We start from the raw sequence: 12,793 nt of genomic DNA, 5'->3' as shown, positions 1-12,793 counted from the left end.
CCTGAGCAAGTGAACTGACTGAAACTTTAGTAGGTTTTATTTACTAATTATTAATTTTAATCTCTCTGTTATGCCCTCCCCACTCCCTTGTTGGCAGTGCACACACCCTAATATTATCAACAAGCCCACCCTTGAATCATTGCTAGAAAGTGAAAGTGAAGTCGCTCAGTCAGACTCTTTGCGACCTGTGGACTGTAGCCCACCAAGCTCCTCTGTCCATGGGATTCTCCAGGCAAGAATACTGGAGTGGGTTGCCATTTCCTTCTCCAGGGGATCTTCCCGACCCAGGGATCGAACCCAGGTCTCCCACATTGCAGCCAGACGCTTTAACCTTTGCACCACCAGGGAAGCCCTTTTATTTATTAATTATTAATTTTAATCTCTCTGTTATGCCCTCCCCACTCCCTTGTTACCTGCATCTGGAGTGAACCACTTTTATACTTCCCCTCCTGAAATGCCACTGATGATAAATCTCAGGGGGGAAAGGGATATAAAATTGTATATAATATATACTGGTAAGGGGCCTTGGAGTCTCCCTTCTGCATAAGGAAGTCTCAGATGGTCCATGAGTTGTCTGGAGCTTGTGCCATTTATGATATCTGACACTAAACATGTAACCTGGACAAGGATGGAATAAACCAAAGAGAGTGATAGTCCATACTGGATAAGAGCCAATGGACCATTAGAACTTGTTTCTAGAGAAATACGAATGCCATTTCTCAGATAAGATATGTTACTTACATCTGAGTATTCATAAAGCTATTGGTTTGGCTTTTTAAGGAGTCGGTCTTAGAGGCACTGCCACCCAAGTGACCATCTATTATGTGTTTCTTTTTGTTTTTGCAATAAACCCTCCATTATCTCTGTGGGTCTAACTTAAAGAACAGTTCCATTAAAACAGTGAACAAACAAAATAGAGATGAGATATGATATAAACGCTAAAAGAAAATATGTAAAAAAAAAATTAGCAATGGTTAGGCTCTCTAGGTTGTGAGAGAATGAAGTGAAGTGAAGTGAAGTTGCTCAGTTGTGTCCGACTCTTTGCAACCCCATGAACTGTAGCCTACCAGGCTCTTCAGTCCATGGAATTTTCCAGGCAAGAATACTGGAGTGGGTTGCCATTTCCTTCTCTAGGGGATCTTCCCAACCCAGGGATCGAACCCGGGTCTTCTGCATTGTAGGCAGACGCTTTACCATCTGAGCCACCAGGGAAGCCCTGAGAGAGAATATTTTTTTTTCCTTAGCTTTTTTCTATATTTCTTATATTATCTATCATGAGAATGTATTGCTGGTTTTTCAGGAAAAAGTTTTTATAAAAGATAACTATATTTTCTATTTTCAACTTAATTGACTTTAAAAGGAGAGAAAGAACAACCTTTATATCTATAATACCGTGCACAGATGTAAGTTCACCTTCCCCCAGAAAAACTAATGAGTGCGTTATAACAGGCTATAACTGCTGAGATTAAACACAGTTTATCCTGGGCTACTTATCTGAATTTTTATCCCTGTGCTATAGGGCAAACAGAACATTTGAAGTTCTTCTAGGGTAGGAAGAGACCAATGTAATGGTCAGGTAGTTACCTTGGACTAGAAAGGTGAAGCAGGTTAGTGCTTTTAACAATCTCTTGCCTATACGGAAAGGTTATTTTTGAAGACAAGAGTACCGAATGTTCCACGTTCCCACAGTTGTCATGGAAACCTTTTTAGCTAGCTGAATAGGTTATCAGGATTTTATGTTCCCCACTTTGACAAATACAGAAAGACATGATCCCAGCTTTGCATTACTAATCAGAAAACTTCTGTTTTCAAGTCTTCTAGCCCTTGATTAGTCACATATTCTTAATGTTTTCTTTCTTTTCTACAACATAAAGCAACAGGCAAGCTCTCTTTCAAAAATCGTTCCCACTTGAGAAGCAGAGTCAAATCATGACTGGGCTGACCTTGTTGTGCTTGGGAGTAATACTGCTCACGGCTCTCAAAGACTCCTGCAGGTTAATTTAGACTCCTGCTGAAACTCTTCTGATTTGTACTGACTTTCAGTGGTTTCCTGGAGTAAACTCACTTGCTAATAGGCAGGAATTATTCCTTATTTTAGGAGCAACCGTCTGCCCACACTAGCTTATAAAGCACAGGTAAGCTTTAGGAAGTAGGCACCCTAAGGCTAAAACCAAAACAGCCACGTCACATGGGTAAATTCAGATTCAGCAAACCTGACTTCTTATTTGTCTCTAATAGCTCATCACATTGCTTTAGAAGATAGAAGTGGTCTAAGAATCCAGAGACACATTGGAAAACCAACTGCACTGCAGGAAAGGACTGACCACTTTGAGTGAACTAGTTAAAGCTGGAATTTGTTGGGTTTCTGTAAGTGTCACCAGACACAGAAGCCTTATGTATATATGGGGGAAGGAGCTGAAAGGGTACCTTACAATATCGGGCTTGTTAAGCAGTGTATAAAGTAACAATGAAAGAATCCACCTGCCAATGCAGGAGACACAGGAGACACGAATTTGATCCCTGGGTCGGGAAGATGCCCTGGAGGAGGAAATGGCAACCCACTCCAGTATTCCTTCCTGGAAAATGCCATGGATAGAGGAGACTGGAGGGCTACCATCCCTGGGGTCACAAACAGTCAGACATGACTGAGCACACACATGATAATCAAGAAAGTGAGATTTCCAGCTGCATGAACTTGGGGAGTTCATCTAATCTCTTATTTTCATCAGTATAATGGAAAATCGATAACACCTATTCCATAGGGCTGTAGTGAAGATTAATAAGTTAATACATATATACTCCTTATCAGCCCTGACCACCAGTCCATCCTAAAGGAAGTCAGTCCTAGGTGTTCATTGGAAGGACTGATGTTGAAGCTGAAACTCCAATATTTTGGCCACCTGATGCGAAGAGCTGACTCATTTGAAAAGACCCTGATGTTGGGAAAGATTGAAAGCAGGAGAAGAAGGGGACGACAGAGGATGAGATGGTTAGATGGCATGACTGACTCAATGGACCTGAGTTTGGGTAAACTCTGGGAGTTGGTGATGGACAGGGAGGCCTGGCGTGCTGTAGTTCATGGGGTCGCAAAGAGTCGGACACGACTGAGTGACTGAACTGAAATGTTTGGCAGGATAAAGGTATAGGGGATAGGGAGTAATGGGAAACAAAGAAGAATAAAAGATAGTGTTGAAAACAAAGAGAGGGAAAGGACCATAGAGGAATGAGGTGCATCTTGCCATAAGGCAGTATCACTACCAGGTACCTCAGCTATTGGATGTTGCGCAAATTTCTGCCCCAGCTCTAGACCCAACTGCATCCCATCTCTTACTGGATGCAACTAAATGAGACAAGTTGACAAAATTTGTTGGACTAACACAGTGGTCTTCATTATCTATTACCCATTATTTCATTATCTGCTTTGTGTTCCTAAATGTTTGAATCCCTGTTCTGTACTCTTGCCAAAGACACCTTGAGGTGATAAAGAAGAGCATAACAAAAACCCTTGTTTCAATAGGGCAGAAGAGATTTGGGATGAGGGAGTTTCAGCCTTATCATAAAAGAATTATATTTCTTCTGGGAGTTTAAACAGTGAAGAAAAATACATTTGTACATTCTTGCAAGCTAAAAGTAATAAATTGAATGATGCAAATGGATAAAAAAGAAAGCAGCATAAATGTCACTAAGTAACCTTGAAGAATGCACAAAACCGGATCAAATTCAATGATTTTGGAAACCATCAAAACAAATTGTAACACAAATCACAATTTCAATATAAAACTAAAAGAATATGAAAGTGAAAGTCACTCAGTCGTGTTTGACTCTTTGCAAGCCCATGTTCTATAGAGTCTAAGGGATCTCCAGGTCAGAATACTCAAATGGGTAGCCTTTCCCTTCTCCAGGGTATCTTCCCAATCCAGGGATCAAACTGGAGTTTCCTGCATTGCAGGCAGATTCTTTACCAATTGAGCTATGAAGGAAGCCCATAAAACTAAAAAGTGGATGCCAAATGAGGAGCTAGGCATGAAAATAAAATAGCCTGGGTTCATAATTTTTATGAAACATAAATTGTCTTATAAAATGATTTTTCATAAACACATTTTGATAATTTTTGAAGACTTTTGCATAATAATAATTTATAATCTGTATAATACAAATTTTATTCATGACTTAATCAATCATTCTATGCCAATATATGTTAGGGAAGTTTTCCAGGTAGAAAAAAATGCCTGCTCCTGGCAGTTGATAATGTGTTAATAATAATAATTAATGGTATTAATGTTTTATAATATTATAGTATATCATTTATTATATACTCTGCACTTATTCTCTTACTTTTTTCACATGGTTCTTCTAAATCAAACTACACATTCCTCAAATCTCCTTATTCCCACTGAGCACAGAATGTAAGGTAATAAATATGGTATGATGAATGAATGAATGAAGGGCTATGTAATAAGCATTATGATTTGAGCTTAGTGAATAATAAAATGATATTCCTACTTCTTAGAAATGATACTTTCACTTCTTGTTCAAATCAAACTTCCTTTTTATCCATGTAATACATACAATAGTAAAAACAAATTTAAAGATTTTAAGGAAATAAAGCAGCCTCTGCCCATTCTTTTCCATCCTTTAGCTCAGCTCTTTAGAGAGATAACTTTGAACCATTTTGTCTTTTCCTTCTGGTGCTAACTTTCATATTCTAAACAATATACTTCTACCACTGCATTTCCAAAGGAAATTCTCTGACACTGATTTAATGTCTCACAATTCAATTAAATCTGGAATTAGTACAGGTTGAAGGGCTCAGTCCCACACAACTGCTCTCACTTGCTCCCACGTGCAGATGTCCCCAAGTCCCCTGCACGTCTTCCTATTTGCCCACAAATTTGACAGTGTCATAACTCTCCATTATGTTTGAAAATTTGTTAACAGAGCTTATAGAATTGACTGAAAGCGTCATACTTACAATTGCAGCTTTATTATAAAGGATACAATTCAACAATAGCCAAATGGAGGAGATGACTAGGATACAGTCTTGTGGAGGGAGGCCCCAGAGGCCCCATGGCCTCTTCTAATGGAGTCTGTGCATACCACCCTCCCAGCACATCCATGTGGTCACCAACCCAGAAACTCCCTGAGCCTCACTGACCAGAGTTTTTATCAGATTTTTCTTATGAAGCATGATCGGTTAATGTCACTAGTCATGTGATTGAACTGTTTCTGGAGGTCATGCGATGGGAATGAAAGTTCTAGTGCTCTAGTTACTTAGCTGTTTCTTATGCCAATCAGCCCCATCTCAAAGCTATTTAGGAAATCTGTCTAATTAGCATAAACTCAGGGATGAATGAAAAAGGCTTTATATGAGAAACAAAAGACACTTCTATCACTTGAAGTGAACAGTGGCTCAGCTCAGTCATGTCGGACTCTTTGCGACTCCATGGACTATATTCTGCCAGGCTCCTTGGTCCAAGGAACTCTCCGGGCAGGAACACTGCAGTGGGTAGCCTTTCCTTTCTCTGGGGGATCTTCCCAACCCAGGGATCAAACCCAGGTATCCTGCGTTGCAGACAGATTCTTTACCATCTAAGCCATCAGGGAAGCCCGAGAATACTGGGGTGGGAAGCCTGTCCCTTCTCCAGGGTATCTTCCTGACCCAGAAATCGAACCAGGGTCTCCTGGCCAGTGGATACTTTACTGGCTGAATATTTATATTTACATATTTATCTATTATTTTATGTATTTACATGGTATAATATATTTTATATATTTATATTATTTGATTTTCCATTTCTTTCCTTGTATCATAGTTGACTGTTTAGCTTTTATACCCACCTCCATTATTTTTAAACTGGTGTGTATATATACACACCAGTTTAAATTAGAGGTTAGTGTTTGTATTATTATTATTTTTATAAGTAATAAAAATATTGTTCACTTCTTTACTTGTACAAGTTGTGTTCTTCTTTATTAATTGCCTCATTAAAAAAAATTCTTCTGCTTTTATATTTTTTAAAATTCCATTACTATTTGTCCCATGAATATTTATACTATTTTTAAACACTCAAATAGCTCTTCCTTCTGCATGCCCACATCCCAGTCAGTCCCTCTCACAGCTCTTTCTGTTTCAGTGTAGGCCAATTGCTTTCCAGGTTTGGCACAAACCAGTCATCTTCAGACTTCTCACACTTCATTTAGTCTTTCCTATCAGGGTCTATTATCTCACTTATATTGCATGTGTTTCTTTTAAATTATTATTATCATTTTTACCACTATTGCTATTATTATATTATCATTAGCACTCTATTTTATTATTTTAGATATTTCACTTCACCATAGCAAGAGCTTTAGGGCTTCCCAGCTGGTGCTAGTGGTATAGAACCTGTCTGCCAATGCAGGAGACCTAAGACATGAGAGTTTGACCCCTGGGTTGGGAAGATCCTTGGAGGAGGACATGGCAGCCCACTCCAGTATTCTTGCCTGGAGAATCCCATGGGCAGAGGAGCCTGGCGGGCTACAGTCGGTATGGTCGCACAGAGTCAAACAGGCCTGAAGCAACTTGGCACCCATGCATGGAGCTATGCTGCTGCTACTGCTAAGTCACTTCAGTTCAGTTCAGTTCAGTTCAGTCACTCAATCGTGTCCGACTCTTTGTGACCCCATGAATCGCAGCACGCCAGGCCTCCCTGTCCATCACCAACTCCCGGAGTTCACTCAGACTCACGTCCATCAAGTCCGTGATGCCATCCAGCCATCTCATCCTCGGTCGTCCCCTTCTCCTCCTGCCCCCAATCCCTCCCAGCATCAGAGTCTTCTCCAGTGAGTCAACTCTTCACATGAGGTGGCCAACATACTGGAGTTTCAGCTTTAGCATCATTCCTTCCAAAGAAATCCCAGGGTTGATCTCCTTCAGAATGGACTGGTTGGATCTCCTTGCAGTCCAAGGGACCCTCAAGAGTCTTCTCCAACACCACAGTTCAAAAGCATCAATTCTTCAGCGCTCAGCCTTCTTCACAGTCCAACTCTCACATCCATACATGACCACTGGAAAAACCATAGCCTTGACTAGACGGACCTTAGTCGGCAAAGTAATGTCTCTGCTTTTCCATATGCTATCTAGGTTGGTCATAACTTTTCTTCCAAGGAGTAAGCGTCTTTTAATTTCATGGCTGCAGTCACCATCTGCAGTGATTTTGGAGCCCCCAAAACTAAAGTCTGACACTGTTTCTACTGTTTCCCCATCTATTTCCCATGAAGTGATATGACCAGATGCCATGATCTTCGTTTTCTGAATGTTGAGCTTTAAGCCAACTTTTTCACTCTCCTCTTTCACTTTCATCAAGAGGCTTTTTAGCTCCTCTTCACTTTCTGCCATAAGGGTGGTGTCACCTGCATATCTGAGGTTATTGATATTTCTCCCGGCAATCTTGATTCCAGCTTGTGTTTCTTCCAGCCCAGCATTTCTCATGATGTACTCTGCATATAAGTTAAATTAGCAGGGTGACAATATACAGCCTTGACGTACTCCTTTTCCTATTTGGAAAAGGACACTTCAGTCGTGTCCAACTCTGTGAGACCCCATAGACAGCAACCCACCAGGCTCCCCCGTCCCTGGGATTCTCAGCTATAGCAACTGTCTAAAGAAAGTTAAAGCATTAGTAGCTCAGTCGTGTTCAATTCTTTGCGACCGCATAGACTATACCAATCAGATGTCATTCTGATTCTTATTCTTTGCATATGACTTAAACTTCCTTCATGGGAACTCTCAGGGATTATATTTAGCTTCAGGAGGCTGTAATTTCAATCTTGTGGGCTTTGGAATGCATCTTTTTTTTTGTTTACTGATCTGGGAATTTGGAAGAACTGAAAACTATTTTTTCTAGTCTTTGAAACTTTTCTGAATTAATTTGATAATTTTCTTCATTCCATTATTTTTTCATTCTCTATGGAGCAATTGTTTTGATGATTGACCTCAACACTTGAGTTTCTTTTTGTCTCATTGTCCACTTTTTCCTTTTTCTTTTTTGCTTTGTATTCCACTTTCTCTGAGGTTTTCATGAATGTTCTTTCTATTCTTTTGCTGGTATTTTTCCCCAAGAGCCGCACAATGTTTATATTAGCTATTTTTGTTTTGTTCTTTAAAAAATAGCTCCCCAATTCTTGTCTTATGAGTACAATCTCTTCTTAAATACCTCTCTTTTTGTAACTATTTTCTGTCCTTTGTGCTGCCTATTTCTTCTAAATTCCATTTCTCTTTTCTGTCTCTAATGTAAAAAGAATTTCTTTATATTGCTCTCTTATTATTTGCTGCTTGTTCATTTTAAAACCATGGCTTCTCAGCAGATGGTTTACATATGAGACTTGCCTTTTGGATTCAGACATCATTCTACATGTTACTAATTGTAAGTTTTCTCTGAATTTTTTCAGAGACAAATCCTTAAGCAGTATATATACTTTGGGATGCCAATGGCCTATGAGCAGAGGTATGAGAATGGAGCTGGGAGTTCTAGCATGAAGCTATGGAGACTTTCATTTTAGTTCCCTGCTTTCTGTTTGGTACATCACTATGGCATCACACAGCGATCTTGAGTTTAAATTTTCTGGTTCCTTTTCTTGAGAGACTAGACTAAAACTCTTCTGGTCTTTGAGAGTTGAGAATGAATATTTGACTGGTTGCAAAAGTTGCAGGAAGAAATCTAGGTCTAACTCTTTATGAAGGCTTTCCACCTACTCTGCTCTCTTCAGCCCTAAGCTTTACCTGACATTTAATGGAACACTGAGCTCCATTTTGGGTTCTGAGGGCTTGTATATTTTGCTTCATCATTATCTCCTTGTATAGACACACAGAGTTTAGCTTTCTCTTCTCAGCTAAGCCAGTAAGCTATCTTTTATCAACCTTCTTATCTACAAAATATTTGTCCATAGTCTTTCTTTCCTTCCTGCTGTTGTTTCCTCTCCAGATTTTTATTGCATTGTCATTGAAGAATTTTACTCTTTTATTTCTCCTCTTTCATTTTGGTGATATTAAAAAAGCAAGCAAAAGTAGATTCAAGTATTCATTCCCCATATTTCACCAGAATTTGAAAGAAAAATCCACACTTTTGAAATGATTTAGTATTTTCTTGGGGCCCAAAATCACTGCAGATGGTGACTGCAACCATGAAACAAAAAGACACTTGCTCCTTGTAAGAAAAACTGTGACCAAACTAGACAGTGTTTTAAAAAGCAGAGATATCACTTTGCCAACAAAGGTCTGTCTAGTCAAAGCTATGGTTTTTCCAGTAGTCATGTATGGATGTGAGAGTTGGACCATAAAGAAATCTGAGTGCAAAAAATTGATGCTTTTGAACTGTGGTGCTGGAGAAGACTCTTGAGAGTCCTTTAGACTGCAAGATTAAACCAGTCAATCCCAAAGGAGATCAATCCTGAATATTCATTGGAAGGACTGATGCTGAAGCTGAAGCTCTAATACTTTGGCCACCTGATGCTAAGAACCAACTCATTAGAAAACGCCCTGATGCTGGGAAAGATTGAAGGCAGAAGGAGAAAGGGATGACAGAGGATGAGATACTTGGATGGCATCACTGGCTCAATGGGCATGAGTTTGAGCAAGCTCTGGGAGATGGTGAAGGATAGGAAAGCCTGGAGTGCTGCAGTCCATGGGGTTGCAAAGAGTTGGACACAACTGAGTGACTGAAGAACAGCAAAAGTAGTTTGATATTTAGGACGTCTTCAAAGTGAAGTGCTGAGTCAAACATACATTTTCTGGTCTCTGTCCTTCCAAGAAAATATTAATCATCCTCCCTTCCCGGTGACCTTTTTACTTGTTCTCATACCAGAGAAGACCACTTAATGGGGCATTTTAACAGTTCAAGGATATCCTCCTTTCCTCCATTAAAGCTCTCTAACCATGCTTCACATCAGATTTAATTTTGCCTTAAAAATTTGAATCTTATTGATCATTTATGTTCCTCCCCATTATTTAAAATTTGGATTAAATTCCAACCTTTCTGCAAGGTTTGGTAGGAGCTGGAGTTGAGTGTGTTAAGAAGGTGAGCCACAAACAGTGGTGTGTATGTCACCACAAGGGAGAGTGATGGTGACCTCAGCTATGATGGGAGGTTTGCAGTTCTAAAACCCAATGTTGCTCTGGCACTTTTCAGACCTGGGTTTAAATCCAGTTCCAGTCACTTGTTATGTGACCTCGAGCACATTATTTAACCTTCCATTAGCCCCAACATATACTGGTGCTAATAATACCTCCTTTGTAGGATGTTGAGCACACTGAATGAAATAATGAAAAACATTAGGATGTTGAGAAAATTGAATAAGATTATAAGTGACAAAACTCCCCCAAAGGGTACATTATATATTAGCTATTTTTAATGTACAAACATACCTTACAAGTTTTGCAGAAAAAAAATTACTTGTTACTTCAGAGACCAGATTTGGTTTGCTCACTGTTCTTATCGTTTTTGTGTTTTTCCCTCTCATTTGCCATGTTTATGTTTATAAACATGGTAGATCATCCAAACTGTTAACCTCAGAGTTTGGGGGTAACTCTGCATCCATCTCTCCTGCCTACATAAACCTCCTGCCCAATGTGAGGGTCAGACTTATCTGTGGCTGAGAGTAAAGAGAGGCACACTAGAGATGTTAAATGTGACTGTCTCAAAGATGGATGTCCGTTGCTACATGATCAGTTTGGCTCTGGGAACTGAACTGATCACAGTGTTGAAAGCAATGAAAGTCAAGTTCAAGGCTGCGGTCCACTTAAGCTAGCTGCATATGGGCATGACACGGAATAGATTCACTTGATTAGAACTAGGGGAACAGGCAGAAAGTGAAGTAAGATACGGAAACAAAGACGTTCTGTTAATTGTTTCTGTGTTATCTGTTAGAATAGAAATAGAATAGAAAGCAAGAGATCTAAATCTAGATGCTGATGGTGCACTGGTTATCACTCATTTCCAACTTAACAAGATGCTTTCTGAGGAAAAAAAATGAACCATTTGTGTATACATATGTATAGTGATTCTCACAGCATTTTTGTAGAAAGCTGAATTTTTTGTGCACAAAAATATGCTAAATATTGTAACTCATTAAGAAATCATTTAGACTAGTAAATTGCCATTCTTTTGAATTTTTAATTTTTGAAATTCTTTCGTATATATATATATATGTTTTCACTTCACAATTTTCCTAGAAAAATTAGATTATCTGCATTGAGTAACTTTCATCTGTTCTCATTTTCTCAAGTCCTTATCATTTCCTCAATGGTGGTCACGATTGCCATTTTTCGATATTAACTTTTAACGTTACAGCAACAGCCCCATAGCTTAAAGAACTAATATATTTAAATGTAAAATGGTAGGCACATAACCTAAACTTATCTATGGCTCGAACAGGATTATATTGTTAAGAAACTTATCATAAACCTGTGGAACTGTTATCTTGGCTGAGACTGCCCTCACTCCTCTCTGAACTCTGATGAACAGTTCTAATCAGTTCTGGAAAATTGAACATTGATCTGTTTTCTGATGATTTTGTGTATATTAACTTTTGTTCCATATAATTGTATATATCACTCTATGTGATGCTCCATAATCGAGAATAAGATGCCACACACTGGAAGAAAATGAGTTCTTTGAGCTGAACAGGACATGAACATGAGAGGATAAAAGGATATACTCCAGAGCGCTTCTTTTCATCCTCTAACTGTACTTCCACCCATTAAAAAATCGTCACCTACATCATATACAGGTTGTTAGTTTAAACAGCCTTTTCAAAACCTCACAGAAGCTTTGACTCTACCCTGCCTCATTTTGCTCACCACACTATTTTAATTGCTTGTCTTGCTGATGGAAGGGGCAGGCACCCGAGGAAGGTGTGAGATGGAAAAAAGCAAGGGCTGCCACTTATTATCTTCCCAGTGGCAGTACTTTAGACCCTATCTATTTTTAAATAGGCTGTTATTCTCATATAAAGGTGTTGAGGACTGAGCAGAGTCGTCTTCTTTTTTTTTTTTCCCAATTAGGGTGAACCGGTCAAGAGGTCAAAAAGAGGATTTTCATCAGTATCTTTCCAGAAGCTTAGATTTTCTTAATTTGCAGAAACCCATTTAGCTAGATGATCCTTCTTTGCCTTCCTCTGTACTCAATCCAAAAGAGGGGAGAGTTACTAATTTTCCTCTCCCCGTCCCCCATTCAGACTTCTGGAAGCTTGGTGTCCAGAGTCAGATTGTGGGATTTCTAATTCCTGCCTCCCCTACCCATTCCTTGTGTTCTTTGAGCAATTACATCAGGCAGGCTTCCCGTGGGAAAGAGATAATGCACTCAAAGCTCAAAGTAGAATAATGTGATGAGAAATTCATAAAGGGACTGATATTAAAAGTGTAAGTATCTTGTAAGGAAACTATGAGAGATAGTGTAGTACCCCAGTCCTAGTAACAGAAGAGATGTCACTGGAGGGGAAGAGTTGGTTCCTGGAACTAGGAAGGAGAAAGCTGTGTAGACGGGGCCATATACAGAGGCTCCATGACATTTTATTGAGTAACATAGCCAGCGTGAGACAACATTTGAGAAGGAAATAAAACTTGACCTCTCTCTGTTCCCTACCTCTAGTCTCTTGCTGGGTTCTGTCATTGGCTATATCCAGCTGGAAGCTAGACCACACAGGTCAGCTTCCTGGGACAGAAAGCAGGCAGAAAAAAATGGAAAATATATCTGGAAGGACAAATGGAAGAAACAGCAAATGATTTAATCTGTGAGTCACAAGTCTCTTCGTCTGT

The 12,793-nt window shown here is 39.4% G+C and overlaps 1 protein-coding gene and 1 non-coding gene across 2 annotated transcripts in view; both read right to left on the bottom strand.

Annotated features, from left to right (window-relative positions):
- The window catches only part of GABRB1 (gamma-aminobutyric acid type A receptor subunit beta1), a 434,698-nt gene that overhangs the window by 166,937 nt on the left and 254,968 nt on the right, over nucleotides 1-12,793 (bottom strand). The gene's annotated exons all lie outside the window — the stretch shown is intronic.
- Nucleotides 1,141-1,212, bottom strand: TRNAC-ACA (transfer RNA cysteine (anticodon ACA)). The gene has a single exon. It is a non-coding gene; the product is annotated as a tRNA-Cys (tRNA).

The sequence above is a fragment of the Budorcas taxicolor genome, chromosome 6, assembly GCF_023091745.1.
Source record: "Budorcas taxicolor isolate Tak-1 chromosome 6, Takin1.1, whole genome shotgun sequence".
NCBI lineage: Eukaryota > Metazoa > Chordata > Mammalia > Artiodactyla > Bovidae > Budorcas > Budorcas taxicolor.
Note: the sequence above shows the minus strand (reverse complement) of the source record. Positions and strands in the feature narration are given on the sequence as shown.